The sequence below is a fragment of the Mastomys coucha genome, unplaced genomic scaffold (genome assembly GCF_008632895.1).
Source record: "Mastomys coucha isolate ucsf_1 unplaced genomic scaffold, UCSF_Mcou_1 pScaffold14, whole genome shotgun sequence".
In the NCBI taxonomy this organism is placed as follows: Eukaryota; Metazoa; Chordata; class Mammalia; order Rodentia; family Muridae; genus Mastomys; species Mastomys coucha.
In genome coordinates, this window is record NW_022196896.1 from 117,091,866 (window position 1) to 117,108,190 (window position 16,325).

Here is a 16,325-nt window from a genome sequence, read left to right on the forward strand (position 1 = left end):
TCACCTTTATCCCACAGTAGCTTGAGTTATAGATTGTTGTGAGCTGCTGTATGAGTGCTGGAAACCAAAACCTGAGTCCTCGTAAGGGCAATATGTATTTTTAACTGCTAAACTATCTCTTCAGCCCTGAAGACACAGTTTTAGATACACCTCCACCCAGACTAAAACTATTTGCTGCCATGCCACGCAAGAAGAGATCGAAGCATCAACTTTCCTGGTTACCTAAGGGCAGCCAATGGCTTGACTGAGGTCAGAGCTGTGTCTTGGTGGTGGATGGGTAGTCATGTGGATGACAGTTCTCAGAGTTGGTGCTGTGGACCAAGCTTTGGGAGCTTGGGGATTGAGTGGTGGGTCAAGGTTTTCTGAGACTCTTCTTTCCAGGGTTTTGTGGCCACTCATATCCCTCGCAGTTTTGAAGGAGCCTACAGGGAGACAGCCTGTCATGAGACAACTGTGTCCAACTTGATGCACTACTTATGGGGTGCTCCCCATGTCTTGAGTGCCCCTCATGTCTGAGATAACACCCAATGTCTCAGGCAATGCCCTTTTATTTTCTTAAAATTTCTCTGTGTGTATGTATTTTGACTGCATGTGTATCTGTACACCATGTGTGTGCCTCGTACCCTCAGAGGGTCTACAGCCTCCAAAAAGAACACCAACAGCCAAGGGCTACATGCTCAAACACCAGAGCCAGTGGGAAATATACCACATTCAAACTATAAAATGTCCCATGTCTGAGATGATTGATCCCTGGATCTGGAGTAGTCTCTACGTCCCAGGTGATCCCCCATACTCAAGGTGAAACCCTGCTATAATTTGGGTCTGGAATGTCCTCAAACACCTGTACATTAAAGAAAAGGTCACCAACATGATACTGTTCGGAAATGGTGACCCACTAGGGGTGGGTCCTAGTAGGAGGTTTTAGGTCATTGGAGAAATGTCCTTAAAGGGACTGAACACCTGCCTCTTAATCTTCCTCTCGTATCAGTCATGAAGACAACTATTTCCCACGTGCCGGTACAATGATCACTTGCCCTTACTATAGGCCAAAAGCAACAGTGACAATCAATTATGAAAGGAAACCTTCAGAACTATGGGCCCAAATAAACTTTTTCTCCTTATAAACCAACTGCCTTGTGTATTTGTTACAGTGATGAAGCTTGCATACACTCTGTGTCCAAAGTGACACCACAGCTAAGGTGAACGACACACCTGAGGTGGCCTTCCATGTCTGAGATGGTCCTCCATGTCTAAAGGTATCTTCTATGTCTGAGGTGATTTTCCATGACTGAAGTGATCTTCCATATTTAATGATGATCCTCCATGTTTAAGATGATCCTCCATGTCTGAGGTGATACTTCATGTCTGAGGTGATCCTCCATGTCTAAGGTGAACTTCCATGTCTGAGTTGATTTGATCCTCAATGACTGGGGTGATCTTCCATGTCTGAGGTGATCCTCCATGTCTGAGGTGATCTTCTATGTCTGAGGTGATCTTCCATGTCTGAGGCGATCCTCTATGTCTGAGGTGATCTCATTGTTTGTTATCCTCATGTTTGAAGTGATCCTCATACATGAGGATCTCACAAGGAGAAAGACTTTCCTGTTAGTCAAGGGCTGATCTCACTGCTCTTCTAAGCCATAGGTTTCTCCTAGAAGTCCCTCTTGCTGTATCCGCCTCTACTCATGTGTCCCCAAGAAAGTTACCTCAGTCTCCTTCTTCCAGCATTGTTGGTGGCACTGAATGACAGCTTCTTTGCTCTCCTCCCTTCCCCCTAAAATAGATGTTCTGGAGTAGCATCAGGAACTGAGGCCTTTTATGCCCTGAGGAAAATCAAAGTTAGTTACCAACAGGGTACTTGAACCTAGGTGACACATAAGAGATCAGGAGGCTGAGGCTGGAGACTCATATTCATGGATGGCTGTGGCCATTAGGGACCCATATTGACTGCACAAAGCTATGACTGTCCCATGCTCACAGGAGTCGCGCTTGGCACTAACATGCTGTCTCTTACTTAATCCTCACAGCTGTATGAAGAGTATGCTTATCCCCACTGCTCCCCTGCACAAGACATTCCCAACTCTCAATGTGACAGGAATCATGCCTCTGATAACCTCTGTCTGCAGTGTGAGCTCATGATCACCCTCACCGCTCCACCCTACAGAGCCTGGGAAAGGAAAAGGCACAAGTTATGAATGAGCAAAGTCCAAGCTCCAACGGTCTGTCTCTGGAATATTCTCCCTAGCAGGAAGCTGCATTGTGATGTGGCTGGCAAAGCGTTCCCTGGATTCTTCCGATTTCCTTCTATAAAGGCTAGAGAGAAGGTTTCCCTGGATTCTTCGGATTTCCTTCTATAAAGGCTAGAGAGGTTTCCCTGGATTCTTCAGATTTCCTTCTATAAAGGCTAGAGAGAAATGTTTTCCCTGTGGGTTACTACTCCTGACTCATCCCTCTAGCTGTGTCAGGCTGCCAAGAATCTTCTAGCAGGACAAGCTCTGGGGTCACTGTGAGCCTTGCCTGGTTCTCTGCCTACAAGCCTACCCTTTCGTGAGGTCTTTTCCGAGCCCACCGAGTACCGTGTGGTTTGGGGGTTGGCATCTCCTGCCGACTTCTTAAAGCCTGACATGGAAAAACACCACTAACTGTTCCCAGACCAAGGCTTGTAGAAAATAACAACTGTGCCTGACTGAGCTGCCCTCAAAAGAACCCCCGGATGAAACACTGGAGACTAGACAAGCTTCTGTAGTTATCTGCTTAAGCAAGATCGCAGTCTGGAATTGAATCGCTTACCACGCACGGTTGGTCTGTTTTCAATACTGCGATGGAATAGCTGAGAGAGGCTACTTCGTGCAGAAAAGAAGCTTATGTAACCCACATATTTGGAGGCCGAAAGTCCGAGATCAGGTGGCCCTTGGATTATGGCTTTGGTGAGAACTAGTATTGGACGGCACTGTGACAGAAGCATCCCAGGGAAGGAGAGATTACATCACCAGAAAAGAAGTCAGGGAGACGATAAAAGGCCATGGCCCTTACCCCAGAGCTAACCAAATATGTATGTCCCATACCCTTTACCTTTACCAACCTTAACGATCTAAGGACCTCCCACTGTCCCCACCTCTTGAAAGGTGCACAGCACCTCTCAATGTCACCACTCTGAGGACAAGGCTCCCTGGGCATGGAACTTTGAGGGACGAGTCACATTGTAAAACACGAAGCATAGCCAGTGCACACCTGTGCCTGTGGGATCACAATCACCAGGGTCATTAAATTATGCCTCGCCAAGTAAAATCTGGCTCAAGTCCAGCTTTGGCATAGCCTGTGAGTTAAAGGGAAAAGGGAGAGGGAGAAAAGCCCCAGGATGCTACTGCGACCCTACAAAGAGGGTCTCCTAACTGGCCCTTTGCAAGGGAAGGTTTTCGGACTCCTGCTAATAACCTAGTAGTTGGGAGCGCTACAGTTACTAGACTTTTTACCTCTAGCAGGCTGTAATGGGGTGGGGCGACGAGGGAACAAGGCACTGGGCATTGCTGGGTGAGAGCGGTGACGATGACAGTGACAGTGAAGAAGGTGGCTTGTGTTTGATGCTGGACCTGGACAAGTGGGAAGGGAAAGAGCTTAGGACAGTTACTCTCCCACTTAAGACAAATTCTGAAAACCTTAGGGCTCTAAGGCGGCTAAGGGAAGCTTAATCTCCTATAGTAGTGGGTAGAATATCAAAAATCAGACCTAGAACTAGGGGCCTGGGATCAGAGACCTAAATCCCAGCCCTGACAGGCATCCAGTGTTCAGATGAGACCCTGACTCTGTAATATAGAAGATTTGGGTAGTTGGGCTAAGAATCTCACCCCTTCAAGTCTCCTGAAGTCGCAATGCAGCAGGAGCCCTTACTTCCTCAGAGGACACTGCTCTCGCCTGATCCCTCCTGTGGGGCAGGTGCCTGCAGGTATTTGTCTTAAGCCTCTAACCTTCCCTCACCTCTCAGGTTCCAGGCCTCAAGCCAGGGACAGTTCAGAGCCTGCCAGAGCCTAAACTCTGCTCCTGCAGGAGCTTGTCCAGTAGCCACAGAGCTGCAGAGCTGGCTGTCCTGTGCTGGGAGGCCCTGCAGGAACAAGTAGGACAATGGATCTTCATGGAGCCATGGGGGTGGGGGATTGGGTGAGGGGAATGGAGGACAGGGCTCAACCTGCATTCCATTCAGCTCGCCCCTGTGATGTGGGGTGTGCTGTCTGCAGTGTCTGGTAGAGGCAGCAGGAACTAGTTCCACTCACTTCTGATAGCGACTCCAACAGAGTGGTAGTACATGTTTAACAACTGGTTCCGATAAAGAGGGGGAGGCAGAAAAAGAAAGCCAAAGTTTTATAGCATGTACCTATTTCTATGGTGAAAGAAAGAAAGAAAGAAGACCCACTGTGGCCATATTGCCACTATGACCCATTAGCAAAGTGGTGACAATCAAGGCCATATAGATGGAGAGACACTAGTCCCCAGCACTGGCTCAGATCTGCATGGCCACTAGAGCGTGTCCCTAGCAAATAAGAGTTGTCTCTGCTCAGTTGCAATGAGGAACCAGCTCTTTGAAATTCATTAACTAGAAAACAATCTGCCCAAGTTCTGTTAAGAAGACTGAAAGGAGAACCCTTGTCATGAAATACTCTCAATCAAGTGCTCCTCGACAGCCTCCTCTCAAGGTCACGGAGACCTTGTGTTCCTCAGATTCAAGCTTCCCTGGAACGCAGGCACAACAACAGAACGATAGCTTTGGATATGTTGTTGCCGTGGCAAGGAGTGGATACCACTTCTGTTCTTGGGGGGACACAATGTGTCCTCTCAATGCAACGGAGGCTGCTGAAGTCCCAGTGGTACTAGAGGCTGAGAGGGGATCCGGTTTGATGGGGGTCACTGGGTATTTCCTTTATCCCACTTCCTGCACTTCTAATGCATTAGCTGAGCACTCAGAGTCACAAGACTGGTCCAACCTGGCCGTTCTGGCCTCAGATGGTTGACCTTGGGGTCAAAGATCAGGAATCTTGGAATATCTTGTTCTGTTCTCCGTTCTAGGTGCCAAGGGAGCAAGGCTTGTTGTGGAATGCCTCCACCTGAAACGCTTTCCTAAAAGCTAAATATTAGGCCGAGGAACCCAAGTTTGCAAGCTATTCTTCTAAAATGAATTTACCTTACAGTGAGGTGGTAGGTCACCTGTCTCTGTGTGAGTATATAGTTAAAAAGCAAGCCAGAAAGAGACACCCCAATTTTTACGTCCTTCCTCTGTGGAATATAAGGAAACATGATTTCTTCTTTACATTTTCTGGATTTTTAAAATATATATATCCTTCTGGGCAGTGGTGACACATGCCTTTAATCCCAGCTCTTGGGAGACAGAGGCAAGTGGATTTCTGAGTTCGAGGCCAGCCTGGTCTACAGAGTGAGTTCCAGGACAGCCAGGGCTACACAGAGAAACCCTGTCTTGAAAAACCAATATATATATAATGCATATTATATATAATATATAATAATAATTTACTATACTTAGGGCCCATGAGATGCCTTGGTGGGGAAATGCATGTACCATCAAACCTAAGCACTGAGTTCTATCCCCAGGACCCACAAGGTGGAAGAAGAGTTGATTCCCAAAGGATGTCCTCTGGCCTCTAGATTTGGTGGCATCCCATGAGTGCAGATGTAGGCATACATACACACACACAAATAAATAATTGTAAAAACACATATAACTTTGTATGTTTAAATGATTATATAATATGTTTGTATATTATAAGTATGGTTATAATTTGAAAAATAACTTATTATAAGTTATCAGCTCTTAAGTATAAAGTAAAACATTCTTTTAAGCAGATGTTTAGTGCAGGCTTAGAGTGGCTTGTATGATGACTCTAGTCACATGACTAGCAGTGGAGCTGAAGTCTTCAATGTGGTGGAGCCAAAGCTTTTATTTGACTTTCATCCATTTCCCAGACTTTATTTTAATAATTAGGTAAATATGAACTTCATGTTATCTTAAACAACTAGGTGCAAAAGAGTACTGAGTTTATATTCTTGGTCCTAACTTTTGCAGACATTATAAACAGTCTACAGATCAAATGGAGGATGATAAACACACACACACACACACACACACACACACACACACACACACACACCCTTGGTCAACAGCAACCCAAACAACTAAAGTCAGAGCTGAGGGACTCAGGGCATTCAGTACTCAGACTTATAACAGTCCTGGTTTTTTGGTTTTTAAATCCTCAAGCGTACCTTTAATCCCAGTATTCAGGAGGCAGAGGCAGGCAGATCTCTGAGTTTGAGGCCAGCTTCGTCTTACAGAGGGAGTTCAAGAACAGCAAAGGCTATGTAGAGAATCCCTGTCTCAAAACAAACAAAAACAAACAAACAAACAAAAAAACACCCTCCCAAAACTAAAAACCAACCAAACAAAACCAAAAAACCACTACCACCAAAACACCAAAACCCAAACCCAAACCCAAAACCCCTCTAGAATTGGTGAGCATAGAATGGTGGGCATAGGCCTAGGAAATCAAAATCTCAGAGAAGAGAGACAACCCTATAAACAAAACCAGGAAAACCACGTGGAGGTCTTGCAAAACAGTAAGGAAGATGTTGCTCTTCCTCCCTGCTGCCCGTGTGAAAAATGCACACCTTCTAGAATGGTCTGTCTGAGGACCACATTATCTGTGGGTATAAGGACAAGTATTCAGAACGTAGTTAAGGATTGTGCTGGTTTGGAAAAGCGTCGGCCGTAGGTTCTTCTCCGAGATCCATGACTTCACTAGCCCTGGGGAGTCCTCCGTGTTTCCAGGCTTGACTTCCCTCTTGGGGAGTGAGTCTTAAGGTCAATTAGAGAGCTGTCAGTTACCATCCTAGTAATTAAGTTATATCACCTTGTTACCAGTGGCTTTGTTTAGACTGGGCCAGGTGTCTCTGGGTTCTTATTCAGACGATTAAAAAAGCACCTACAGAGCAAAGTACCAAGAACTCGTATTTAAAGAGACAGTAGAAAGTACTCTATCTAGGAGCTAGAATGCCCAAGAGCAGTGGGTATTGTCCCAGACTTCTTTTATGAGGGCTAAGAGGAGGAGGAGGAAGAGGAGGAGGAGGAGGAGGAGGAGGAGGAGGAGGAGGAGGAGGAGGAGGAGGAGGAGGAGGAGGAGGAGTTGGCATCTGGAGGTTGTAGTGTGGGTGGCTCTCTGCGTTGATTGACAGGTTTAGATTATGTAAGTCTTTATTATCCTTCTCCTTTCCCACAGTGCATATGGTTTTAAATCATATGCACATCCATTTATGCATAGGCATAAAGTAGCAAACGGGAGTTTCCCCCTAAAAGTTCATTCGGAAGATACACTTTGCTTTGCTGTTCATACACCCATAACTGACTCATGCTGGATCGTTCCTTCTCTTAAGTTCCCATATGTCCTGGGTCACGTTTGAAAGGAAAGTAATAGCGGGAGGGAAGTTACCAAGAGGCTACTAAGGGAGGGAATAGAGTGTGTGTATGTGCAGTTTGATGCTAACGGGAGGTGCCAGGCTGGGCAGTGCACTGTTTAAAAAGGGGTGCAGATACAGCTCGAGTCAAACGGATCCCGGGTCACTGTTTCCCCTCATTTACCCGCCTTAACATTAGGTCACTTGTAGGTTTCAGAGTCCTCCTCAATTCGGAACCCACTTAAAATAAAACCTATTTCCCAGTTTCCTCAAAGGTAAGCTTTGCTCCAGCTCAAAGTTTTGGTGTCTAAAGGTCCTGCCAGCTCTGATAGCTCCCCCCTGTGCTGTATCATGAGAGCTGGTGTTATGGTAGGAACACATGAGAGAGAAGATCACATGGTGATACAGGAAGCTCCAGGAGGTGGCTTTAAAATAACTTTCCTTAGAGACTAATTTGGGGCTCCTTAATTCATTTTAAGGACAGACCCCCCCCCAATGACTTAAGAGCTAATCACCAGGCTTCAGTTTTTATTCTATTTTATTTTTTTATTTTTGTTTTTTGAGATTGTGTATATGTGTGTGTGTGTGTGTGTGTGTGTGTGTGTGCCTGGTATGTGTGTCTGTGCACAATGTTTATGCAGTGCCCTTGGAGGCCGGAAGAGGGCACCAGATCCAGTGGGATTGGAGTTACAGACAGTTGTAGGCTGCTATGTAGGTGCTAGGAATGGAATGTAGGCCCTCTACAAGAACAGCAAGTGCTCTTAACAGTTTAGCCCTCTCTCTACCCACTGGGTCCCACGTCTTAAGCACCACCTCCTCCCAGTGCCACTACACAGAGGGCCAGGCTTCTTACACATGAGGCCTTGGTGGGCATACTCCGCCCACAGCCAAACCACAGAACCATTGTATCCAAAGTGTGTTTTTTTCTTACCTCCTTTCTTTCTCTACACTTTTCTCCCTGTGTTTCCTGCTATTCTTCAGCCTCTGCTCAGGTCACCTTGCCAGGTCATATTTATGTAAACTCAGAGATGAACTCTCCTTTAAAATATTCCGTGCTGGCTAGGATGGAACTTACCATGAGTTGGTGCTCACTTGGGTCTGCAAGCCTGGCTTCTCTTGCCTGAAACTGTCCCTTTATGGCTGGGGGTGGGGTGGGGGTGTTCTAGCCAAAGCCACCTCAGTGGTACCTACAAGAACCGTGTCTGTGTCTATCCCTAGATGCCCTAGCCTTTCAGATGTATTGTCCTGTGTGTGTGTGTGTGTGTGTGTGTGTGTGTGTGGTGTTTGTATCTGTGTGTCTGTGTGAGAGAGGGGTTGGGGCTGGGGAGAGCTTGCTAGCGCAAGGACTCCAATCTCCACTATCATTAAATGACTGACCCACTTTCTATAACAACCTTTTTTTTTGTAGCAATTCAGCCCTTTGTTTGGTTTGTATAGGTGCCCCGTGGCTGGTCTCCAGCTGTTCTGGGTGTGTTTTGGAGGAGTCTTTGGAGGTCGGAAGAAAGCTTTGGTGTGGCTCTCCAGTGACATCTCACCTTTTATCTTTCTGGAAAAAGTTGAAGACTGTGGTTTCTTTTTTTTCAGATTTCAACATCTCTGCAGGCACAAAGTCAACAGTGGACAATGGGAAGACCCTGAAAGCAGAGCCCCCAGCTGCTAATGGGTTCATTCTGGCCAGTTGGGAACCAGCTCCTGTCCCTGCACTATCCACCGTGCAGTCACCATGCAGACAGCTGGCTCACTCTCAAACCCAGCATAGCCCACATTGACTACAAGGGGTAGACTGTGCATTTGTGGAGAACATTGTAAGTCTCAGAAAGTCAAATGCTTTTGCTTTTTTTGTGTGTTTGTTTGCTTATAACATTTCACTGCACTCAATAAAAGCAGCCATCCCAGGCCCTCCTTCACGAGGACTCCCAAGAGTCCCAAGCCCGAGCCTGGCCTCATTCAGCAGCTTCTTGCATGGTGCAGACCTGTTTTTTCTCAATGCCAGCATTATGCCTGGTATCATCTGTCCTAAATCTATAACAATTGCAAAGCACATAGAAACATTTCTCTATTTGGATTGAACAAAGAGAATGGCCTATATTGCTAAATGAATATTGAGAAAACATGCCTGAATCTTGTCTTAGGAAAGACCAGATATTGGCATCCCTTCCCCCATTATGGAGTGTTCCAACTGGCCAAGAGTCAGTAACTGCTGGACAGCCCAGGGTCTGCGGCCATGCCTATCCAGTCCCAGCAAGACGGGCTATCAGCTCTCGCTGTTCTCCTCCACAAAATGCAATTGATACCTGCAGCTCCTTTGAGGGTTTGTGTGTGTGTGTGTGTGACGCATGTATGTCAGTGTTTGCATGAGTGCACGCGTGCATGCACACAAAGGTGTGTGCTCGCAGAGGCCGCGGAGGGTGACACCAAGCCTCCTCCCCAATCACTCTCCACTTTGTCTGTCTAGCCAGCATCTCTCACTAAACCTAGGGTTTGCCAGTTCAGCCAGTGTAGCTAGCTGGTTTGCCGAGAGGATCCCCTGACGAAGGACCACCACCTCTATGTGGATTGCTGAGGAGCCACACCTCTGGTCCTCACACCTGTACAGCAAGAGCTTTGTCTACTGAGCATCTCTCCAACCTTGATTTTTTTTTTAATTAAAAAAAAAAATCACCAAGCCAGGTGGTAGGGGCACATGCCTTTAATCCCAGCACTCCAGAGGCATAGGCAAACAGATCTCTGAGTTCGAAGCCAGCCTGGTCTAGTTCCATGACATCCAGGGATATACAAAGAAACCCTGTCTCGAAAAAAAAAAAAAAGAGAGAGAAAGTCACTGTGGTGAAACATGTAACATGGAATTGGGCAACCCTTCTCCTCCTTTTTAAGCACAGAGCATTTTGTACAGCTGAGATTTGGTTCCACTAGCCGGGGACTGAACGCTAATGGCATCAGCCTGTCAGGACTGCCCACATTCAAACTACACTGCAATCCTAAGGGATGAGAAGTGGAATCTCATGGTTTGATTTGCTTTTTTCTTTCACTTGTTTATGCGTGTGTGCAGGTGTGGGTGAGCACTCGCCGCAGGGCACATATGGAGGTCAGAGAGCAACTTTTTGAGAGACAGGTCTGTCCTTCCTTGCTGGGCCTTATTGAGGCAAAGTCCTTTCTTGTTTTTGCTACTGAGCTGTCCACTTCAGACTAGCTGGCCTTAGGAGGTTCTCTTTCTCCGCTTCCATCTAGTCCCAGGAGGGCTGGGATGCATGCTACCACAGCTAGCTTTTTATGAGGTTCCTGGGGCTCAAACTCAGGTTGTGAGGCCTGCGCTTGGTTTACCCACCGATTCATCTCCTGGCTTCTTGATTTGCATTTCCCTAATCACTAACACCGACGGTCTTTTCACAGACTGGGTCACTTGCCCGTCTTCTTTGGAGGAATGTCTATTTGTGCCCTTTGCCTGTGATCTGGGGTGTTTTCTTGACCAGTCTTATCATGGGGCTCTGAGGATTAAATGAGACAATTCCTGACTTCCTCATAGTGTGGCTTCTGGAACACAGTGGCTACTGCTGGCCAAGAGTACGACCTGAAACTGCCTTCGTGGCAAACACCACTCCACAAAAATGGAAGGCAGAAGTCTCTAGCAGGCTCGCACCCCTGCTCACTCTGTACCTTTCCAGGCCTCGGTGGGTCACATGCTACTCACTTCACATTTCCTACTTCTCTGGGTTCCGGTTAGCACTGCTTAGCTTGGCCTGTGCTCATAACTGGGTCACAAGGGGAAGCACAGGGTGTTAGTTTAAGGTCTGATTTACCAGAGACAGACACATGGGGACTCTTGAAACCATGGTTAAACTTTATAAGTAGTCTGAGAATACTTCAGTCTATTCCTCTGCTCAACACAGTATCCACGTTTGATAAGAAAAAGAAAAGAAAAGAAAAGGAAGAAAGCAAGCTAAAGAATTCCCAAGTTGCTTGTCCTAGGAAGCTCGTGGTGACTCCCATGTCATCTGTCTCTGGAAGGTCACTTACCCAGGAAAGAATTTGGTTGACTCCTTTTAGACGGGGACTATTCTCATCCCCACCCCCTGCTTCCCGAGTGCCCCAAGCATCCCTAGCCTCCCTTCTCTGGCTTACCCACCAGACTCCTTCTCCTCTTCTTTTGTCTATGGTCTGGGCTCTGAACCTCCCAAACAACCCTGTTTACCAGTCTCCAACCATGCTCTAAACACCCTTTCTCTAATGCTCTATTCTTGGAATCAAATCAGTACCATTGCAGAATGGAAACAACATTGGCTGAGATGGAGGAAATGACTCCCTTCCCCGGCCCCACAGTATTCAGTGCCGTGTGAAGCCAGTGCTATACCTAGGAAGGAAGCTAGAGTCCCTTCTTTATCACAACTGCTGGCTATTTGAGAATGTTCTGCCCGGGCAGTGGTGGCGCACGCCTTTAATCCCAGCACTTGGGAGGCAGAGGCAGGTGGATTTCTGAGTTCGAGGCCAGCCTGGTCTATAGAGTGAGTCCCGGGACAGCCAGGGCCATACAGAGAAACCCTGTCTCGAAAAACAAAAACAAAACAAAACAAAAAGCTCTGTTTTTGTCATAATCAAGGTCTGTCCCTGAGCTGTCAGGTCTGAAAGGTCAAAACTAGCATCCAGCTGTCTGAGCCACTCGCCTTGGTATTCTTTGGTCCTGGGTGTCACTTGCCTGGTTCCAGTTGTCTGTGTAATAACAGCTCGATTACCAGAAGCACCTATAGTACTTCATCTATTTTCTGGGCCAGGAAGGTCTCAGAGAGGTTCTGATGGGACTGAACCCTAGTCACCTGCTACAGTAGGAGATTGGGCCGGATTCTGGAATAACCATCTATCGCTGGCTAAAAAGGAGAAGGAGGAAGACTGCATAGGGGTGAGACACCCCTAGAAGCCTGGCCTATTTGGGAGAATCAAGGACATTTGCCTAGATATTACCTTCCCAGTCAAAGGACAGTGTTGCTTCTCGATTGGGAATGTGGCCTTGGACGTGAGAATTAAGCCTTCCTGGAACTCCACTCCCTGGGAATTAATTTCGTATCTGGTTCTCAGCCAGTTCTGTTCTTTGGCTGCGAGAGTCTATGCTGTCATGAAGGTCCCCTGCCACTCTGTAGGCTTCCTCAGCAGAATGGGTTGTTTTGAAGCCCTTCCAACAAGTGGAGATGGTGCCCCCTGCTGGTAAGCCAAGCAAACCTCACCACGATGAAGGTTGCCCATTGTCTTTACAGCAGTGGGAGACTGCCAGGTCTCCCTTTCCTACACCCTTGCTGATTTAGCTCTCATTTTAGGGTCTGCTTTCTGAGACCACTTCTGACAGAAACTTCTGAAAAGTGGGCTTTAGTTCAACAAGTTTCTTGAATACAGGGTGCCTGGGGCAGTGGAACTATTATGAAGAAGGACTTTGGCCAGGTCTCTCCAGAGAGGACAGAGGTCCACACTCCTGGCAGCCATGGGAGCAAGGGCTGTGATCTGATGTGACATCTGGTGACATGGACAGCATCAGCCAGGCCAGCGTTAAGTCTTCCAGCCTCTCACCCATCTAGCCAGCTGACATGTCTAGGGTGTCCTGAGCAGACAGCCAGGGTCGGGAGACAGCCGCCAAGGCAGCTGCTGGAACATCTGGTCAAAGCTGCCTAGGTGGGACCACGAGGTCAACAGGGCCGAATCACAGGCTTATGGGCATGGAGGGTGTGTGTATCCAGACAAGAGAACTCCCTGTGGGCCTGGGTAGCCAGGGCTCTGGTGAATGTGTACATGGGAAGACAGGAAGACCAGGAGCTTCCAGTTGTGTCTGAGGCTCCTCAGGTCTTGGCATTGTCCTGGCGTGCATCTTCCGATTCTTGCCTGCCAAGATTTCTCACTCCAGCAGAAATCTTGAAGGTCACAGTGTCCTGATTGACCTGTGCACCTTGCCCTCGATGATTATCTGGAAGGTCGAATACTGCTTAGGTAACCTGACTTTGGACACTGGTCAACTAGACTTTTCTGGTAAGTGTTGGCTTGGGGCTTCAGCAGCAGAAGGGTTTTGACCCTTTTATTTGAGAAAGAGGATAAAATGTCTTTGTCCCTCCCTCCCACAGAGCAAAGCGCTCTGTGATCATTAGTTTTAACTGTTTTCTGACACCATCTACAGTTATCTGGGGAGAGAGTGTTAGTGTGCACTTGTTTAGATAAGGTTAGTCTGTGGGGGGGGGTTGTTATCTTTGTTTTATGACAACTGTCTTTTTATTTAGTCAGGTTGTAACTGAAATATAATCACACCACTTTCCCTCCTCCCTTTCCTCCCACTATCCCTTAATAAGTCCTCAAACCCTGCACATGTTACTCCTCCTCAAGTTGATAGACTATTTTTTGTTATTGACTTTTTTATTTTTTATTTTTATTTTTTTTATTAAACTAATAAAATTTATTTTAAAATATATAACCCAGTAATGACATTTTTTAAGTCATCAAAATAAATTAGTGGATGGTTATCTTGATTACATTAATTGCTATAGGAAGATCTAGCCCACCGTGGGTGGCACCATTCCATAGGCAAGGGGTGCTGCATAAGGGTAGAGAAATGAGTTGGGCCTTGCTCCTTGTACTCGACTGTGGACGGGTCACAGTCGAGTCACAGATGTGCAAACGGTTCCCTCAATTTCCTGTCACCGTGTCACTATGATAGACTGTCACCTGGAACTGTGAGCCACACGAACCCTTTCTCCTGTATCTTGCTTCTATCTGAGTATTTTCTCACAGCAACAGAAAAAAGGAACCCAGGCATGTGCCAAAATAAATGATTCTGTATGTGTCTCCAACTGTTTAAGCTACCCTGTCAGATCCCCAGCCTAGGGCTCCTAGCTTAAAAGAGTCAGATGGAGCTGCACTGGGCCTTGACCCTGCCTTGGGCTTGGGGGCATGGGGTGGGGTTTCCTTTCAGGCTTCCACTTGTAGAGCAGTTGCAGAGCTAAGTGTAAATCCTTCACTACCTGGTTAGGTGACTGAGGATGTCAAAGGCCAGCAGCTTGTTGGCAGCTGCACAGTGGAAGGGAAGTGTTTCTGGTGACAGTTGTCTCCCTCATTTCATGCTCTCTCCCGTGTTGGATAAACTTCAGTCCCAGAAATGTACATGAAAAAAGACAATCATCCCACAATGGGAGATCAGAGGGTCTGCGATCATGTTTCCCACAAAGACATCCTTATTTCTTGGCCCTCTCTGACAATTTCTGACTTATAAAACACTAATAGTTTCAATTTATTTATGAAGAAATAAATTGAAAGTATAATGAAGTATAAAGAATTAGAACAACTGTCGCACAACCATAACGCTGGGAAATAATCTCCAAGAGTCTGATACTACTGGACTGAGTTTTTCATTCATTCATTCATTCATTCATTCATTCATTCATCCAGTCTCTCTCTCCCTCTCTCTCTCTCTCTCTCTGTCTCTCTGTCTCTGTCTCTGTCTCTGTCTCTCTCTCTCTCTCTCTCTCTCACACACACACACACACACACAAAACATGGAGGGGATATTACTGAGGCCACGTTATATAAGGAACGTTATAACTTTCCCTGTTTATTAAAACCATGGTATACTTCTAAATTATAGCCAGATTATTAAGAACCCTTTGAAAAAACATCTCTAATAATAATCTATCCACTATTCAACAAATAGTCACCGTGTGCCTGTGAAGGTTAAGGCTGTCAGTGTGCTGTTTAGTTTTGTGAGGTTCTTTTGTTTGTTTTTGTCAGCTTGACACAAGCTAGAATTCCCCTAAGAAGAGGAAACCTCAACTGAGAAAACACCTTTGTCAGATTGGCCTGAAGGCAAGTTTGTGGGGGCATTCTCCTGATTAATGGTTGACCTGAAAGGGCCCAGCCCATTATGGGTAGTACCACCCCTGGGCAGGTAGTGTATGAAAGGTGACTGAGCCAGTCACAGGGAGCAAGGCAGTAAGCGGCATTTCTCCATGGCTCTGCTTCAGTTCCTGCCTTGACTCTCCTCAGGGAGTTGCTTTTGGTCTCGACCTTTATGACAGTAGTGGAAAGCAAAGTAGGACAAGCTCTAAAACCACTCTGTAGTTAAACGTGTGGGCATGCCTATGAGGGAGTTTCTAGATCCAGTTAATGGAGGTGGGAAGACCTGCCCTGAATGTGGGCAGCACCATCCCATGCCCTGGGATCCTGGACTGAACAAGGAAAATGGCAGTGGGACAGTAGCATGCATCTCTCCCTGCATCCTCCCTGCAGGCACGGTGTGAGCAGTTGCTTCTGGAGTCATGCCACCCTTGCCACGAGGGACTGCACTCTGAAAGAGCAAGCCAAAGCGAATTCTTACTTTCTTAAGTTGCTTTTGTCAGATGTTTCACGGCAACAACAGGAGAAGGGTCTAAAGTGCCTGTGGGTGTCTGAGGTGCTGCGTGCAGACTGAACAAGGCAGGTGGGCCTGTCTGTGTCCATGCAGTTCAAGTTTCAAAGGTCACTGAGGAAGACAAAAGGCAAATGTCAAGAGTATTGCCCTGGGGGTGGGGATTTAGCTCAGCAGTAGAGCACTTGCCTAGCAAGCTCAAGGCCCTGGGTTCAGTCCTCAGCTCTGACCAAAAAAAAAAAAAAAAAAAAAAAAAAAAAAAAAAAAAGAGCATTGCCTTGCATTATTTTAATAAGATACATTCTTTGAAGTAAGGCTGGAGGATCCAAATGTGGTCTCCTTTTAAACAATATTTATTTATTTATTTGCTTTCATCTATGGTGAAGCAGAAGCAATAACGATATTTGTTTAGTTATAAGGAGAATTTAATAACTGTCTTGTTTAGGTTTTGTCTGCCTAACATACACTAGAGTCACCTGAGAAAAGGAACTCTCAAGTGAAAAATTGC

The 16,325-nt window shown here is 46.5% G+C and overlaps 1 protein-coding gene across 1 annotated transcript in view; it reads right to left on the minus strand.

Moving 5' to 3' along the window:
• Positions 1 to 16,325, minus strand: part of Per2 (period circadian regulator 2) — a 750,618-nt gene that overhangs the window by 46,734 nt on the left and 687,559 nt on the right. The gene's annotated exons all lie outside the window — the stretch shown is intronic.